Here is a 4,769-nt window from a genome sequence, read left to right as displayed (position 1 = left end):
ACACACAGTGAGATATCAACGGTGGTCCCATACCAAAGGATACACAGTGAGATATCAACGGTGGTCCCACACCACAAAATACTCACAGCGAGATATCATCAGTGGTCCCATACCACAGGACACACACAGTGAGATATCAGCGGTGGTCCCATACCACAGGACACACACAGTGAGATATCAACGAAGGATCACGGATCGGGGGGGGGGGGTGCAGAGGGGGAAGGGGTCGGTGGGGGGCAGAGGGGGAAGGGGAAGGGGTCGGGGGTCAGGGAGGCAGAGGTCGTGGGAAGGGCAGGGGTCGGGGAAGGGGGCAGAGGGGGAAGGGCTCGGGGAAGGGGGCAGAGGGGGAAGGGGGCAGGGGGCAGAGGGGGAAGGGGGCAGAGGGGGAAGGGCTCGGGGGTGGGAGTGGAGGGAGCTCGGCAAGTTATTCCAAGGGGGCAGGATTACAGAGAGAGCCGGAGCAGCCGCCTGTATCGGAGCAAGCTTCCACCCATCCTGTGTAAACACGCACCTGGAGACGACATTGCCAACGGAAAGTGGAAGATTAACGAGTGACTAACCCTGAAACATCATCTCTGACTTGTCAGTACAAGGAACCACGAGAGGGGAAAAGCTGTCTAGTGACCCAACCTCGTCCCAGATCGCAGACCTTGGACCCAGAAACCAGGTCCCACACACAGAGTCTGGTCCCAGTCCACACCCCCGGAGAGACACAACTGCTTCAATCAGTGAGTTCAGCATTTAATTGTGAACATTGGGGACCAATGGGAAAATGAATGAGTCCCAGAGAGAAATTAAAAAATTTTAAAAACTTTTTTTAAAGTTATAAAAAGTTTCACAGGCCGCAAGAAACGAATCCAAAGTTTTGACTTTTTAAAAACTTTTGGCCAGTGTATGTTTCCCCAGCTCGGAAATCCCAACTTTAAATCGGTGATTCCCTCTCGCTCGCTTCCTGACCCGCTCAGTCTGTTACCCTCTCTCTAAACCCGCTCCTTCAGTCCAGAAAGTAACTTCAAACAGCAGGGACAGTAAAGGGAGCCGGAATCAGTGCGCGCCCCCCAGGTACAGTGTCTCTCCACCCAGCTCCCAGGCCATGTCTGTCCCCAACTCCTGCTGCTCCGCTTCAACATCCACTCAGCTTTTCTTACCCCTGAAGTCCCCGGAATGCCGATTCTGCCGGGCTCCGAGCCCCGTGCCGGGACGGACGAGAGCGGGAAATGCAGCCCGAGTGGCCGTGGAGGAAAAGGCAGAGAAAGTTTGTCAATAGTTAGGAGACCAGATGCTGCAGGAATGAGTCCTCCCGGGACTGGCACTCGGCTTCCGGGTTAGAAACTGACACACGCCAGCTCCTCCTGCAGGAAACTGACTGAGTGAGTGTCAGCCCCTGAAATCACCATGGGGAGGGAGTCACATCATGGGCAGGGGGGGGGGAGTCACATCATGGGCAGTGGGGGGGGGGGAGAGTCACATCATGGACAGGGAGGGGGGGGGGGGGGGAGAGTCACATCATGGGCAGGGAGGGGGGGGGGAGAGTCACATCATGGCAGGGAGGGGGGGGGGAGAGTCACATCATGGGCAGGGAGGGGGGGGGAGAGTCACATCATGGGCAGGAGGGGGGGGGAGAGTCACATCATGGGCAGGGAGGGGGGGGAGAGTCACATCATGGGCAGGGCAGGGAGGGGGGGGGAGAGTCACATCATGGGCAGGGAGGGGGGGGGAGAGTCACATCATGGGCAGGGAGGGGGGGGGGGGGGAGAGTCACATCATGGACAGGGAGGGGGGGGGAGAGTCACATCATGGGCAGGGAGGGGGGGGGAGAGTCACATCATGGGCAGGGAGGGGGGGGGGGGGAGAGTCACATCATGGACAGGGAGGGGGGGGGGAGAGTCACATCATGGGCAGGGGGGGGGGGGGGGAGAGTCACATCATGGGCAGGGAGGGGGGGGGGAGAGTCACATCATGGGCAGGGAGGGGGGGGGGGAGAGTCACATCATGGGCAGGGAGGGGGGGGGAGAGTCACATCATGGGCAGGGAGGGGGGGGGGGGAGAGTCACATCATGGGCAGGGAGGGGGGAGGGAGTCACATCATGGGGAGGGAGGGGGGAGGGAGTCACATCATGGGGAGGGAGGGGGGAGGGAGTCACATCATGGGGAGGGAGGGGGAGGGAGTCACATCATGGGGAGGGGAGGGGAGAGGGAGGGAGTCACATCATGGAGGGGGAGGGGAGAAGGAGGGGGGAGGGAGTCACATCATGGAGAGGGAGGGGGAGGGAGTCACATCATGGAGAGGGAGGGAGGGGGAGGAGGGGGATGGAAGGGAGGGGAGAGGGAGGGGGAGGGAGTCACATCATGGAGAGGGAGGGGGGAGGGAGTCACATCATGGAGAGGGAGGGGGAGGGAGTCACATCATGGCGAGGGAGGGGGAGGGAGTCACATCATGGAGAGGGAGGGGGAGGGAGTCACATCATGGGGAGGGAGGGGGAGGGAGTCACATCATGGGGAGGGGGGAGGAAGTCACATCTTGGAGAGGGAGGGGGGGAGGCGGGAGTCACATCATGGGGAAGGAGAGGGGGAGGGAGTCACATCTTGGGGAGGGAGGAGGGAGGAGGAGGGAGGGGGGAGGGAGTCACATCTTGGGGAGGGAGGAGGGAGGAGGAGGGAGGGGGGAGGGAGTCACATCATGGAGAGGGAAGGGGGGAGGGAGTCACATCATGGAAAGGGAGGGGAGAGGGAGGGGGGAGGGAGTCACATCATGGGGAGGGAGGGGGAGGGAGTCACATCATGGGGAGGGAGGGGGAGGGAGTCACATCATGGAGAGGGAGGGGGGGAGGCGGGAGTCACATCATGGGGAAGGAGAGGGGGAGGGAGTCACATCTTGGGGACGGAGAGAGGGAGGGAGTCACATCTTGGGGAGGGAGGAGGAAGGAGGAGGGAGGAGGAGGGAGGGGGGAGGGAGTCACATCATGGAGAGGGAAGGGGGGAGGGAGTCACATCATGGAGAGGGAGGGGGGAGGGAGTCACATCATGGAGAGGGAGGGGGAGGGAGTCACATCATGGGGAGGGAGGGGGGAGGGAGTCACATCATGGAGAGGGAGGGGGGAGGGAGTCACATCATGGGGAGGGAGGGGGGAGGGAGTCACATCATGAGGAGGGAGAGGGAGAGGGAGGCGGGAGTCACATCATGGGGAGGGAGGGGGGAGGGAGTCACATCATGGAGAGGGAGGGGGGAGGGAGTCACATCATGGGGAAGGAGGGGGGGTGGGAGTCACATCATGGGGAGGGAGGGAGGACCGAGACCCCACACTTACCCCACCCCCAGCACATACCCCCTGCTCACACTCACTGCCCCATCCTCACCCCATACTCACTCCCAGCCCACATTCACCCCCAACACACACTCACCCTGAGCACACTCCCACCCCCAGCTCACACTCACCCCCAGCACATACTCACACTCACTCCCAGCCCACGCTCACCCCCAGCACACAGTCACACTCACCCCCAGCACACACTCACACTCACCCCCAGCACACACTCACACTCACCCCCAGCACACACTCACGCTCACCCCCAGCACACACTCACACTCACCCCCAGCACACACTCACCCCCAGCACACACTCACGCTCACCCTCAACACACACTCATGCTCACCTCCAACACACACTCACACTCACCCCCAGCAGATACTCACCCCCAGCACACACTCACCCCCAGCACACACTCACCCCCAGCGCGCACTCACCCCCAGCGCGCACTCACCCCCAGCTCACACTCACCCCCAGCACATACTCACACTCACTCCCAGCCCACACTCACCCCCAGCACACACTCACCCCCAGCACACACTCACACTCACCCCCAGCACACACTCACACTCACCCCCAGCACACACTCACGCTCACCCCCAGCACACACTCACACTCACCCCCAGCACACACTCACCCCCAGCACACACTCACGCTCACCCTCAACACACACTCATGCTCACCTCCAACACACACTCACACTCACCCCCAGCAGATACTCACCCCCAGCACACACTCACCCCCAGCGCGCACTCACCCCCAGCGCGCACTCACCCCCAGCACACACTCACCCCAGCACACACTCACCCCCAGCACACACTCACCCCCAGCACACACTCACCCCACCCTCAGAGAAAGAAGATGGATTATGAGAGTAAACTAGCACGAAATATAAAAACAGATAGTAAGAACTTCTCCAGGTATATAAAAAGGAAGAGAGTAGCTAAAGTAAACATTGGTCCTTTGGGGATGAGACTGGGGAATTAATAATGGGAAACAGAGAACTGACAGGGATTTTGAACAAATATTTTGTATTGGTCTTCACCTGATAGAGGACACTAAAAACATCCCAAGAATAATCGATGATCAAGGGGCTATAGGGAGGGAGGAACTTAAAACAATCACTATCATTAGAGAAATAGTACTCGGCAAACTAAAGGTGGACAACTTCCCTGGACTTGTTATGTAAGTAAACCTCACCTGTGTGTAAGACTTGCCACTAGAGGGCACACCTGTGGGAGACCTATGGGTCACCTGTGTACACTGGAGCAAGCAGGTATAAAAGGCAGTCCACCACGCTGCTGCCTCACTTTGGAGTTATATTAAAGAGACCAAGGTCATAATGGTTTGAGCTTACAACACAGTCTCGTGGAGTTATTCTGAACTTAACAACTGGCGACGAGTTACGGATCATGAACCTTCACACGGAGATGGCTGCCGTTGGTATTCTTGAGAGATTTG

At 59.2% G+C, this 4,769-nt stretch overlaps 1 protein-coding gene across 2 annotated transcripts in view; it reads right to left on the bottom strand.

The window, feature by feature from the left end:
• The window catches only part of elmo3 (engulfment and cell motility 3), a 133,382-nt gene extending 132,073 nt beyond the window's left edge, over positions 1–1,309 (bottom strand). For both annotated transcript variants that reach the window (XM_070897769.1, XM_070897768.1), the window contains exon 1: positions 1,149–1,309. The gene's annotated coding sequence lies outside the window, so the exon portion shown is untranslated. The remainder of the gene's footprint in view (positions 1–1,148) is intronic.
• Positions 1,310–4,769: the final 3,460 nt, after the last annotated feature.

This window comes from Pristiophorus japonicus, chromosome 13 (assembly GCF_044704955.1).
Source record: "Pristiophorus japonicus isolate sPriJap1 chromosome 13, sPriJap1.hap1, whole genome shotgun sequence".
NCBI classification, from domain to species: domain Eukaryota; kingdom Metazoa; phylum Chordata; class Chondrichthyes; family Pristiophoridae; genus Pristiophorus; species Pristiophorus japonicus.
The sequence above is the reverse complement of the archived record's forward strand: the minus strand, read 5'-3'. Positions and strand labels throughout refer to the sequence as shown.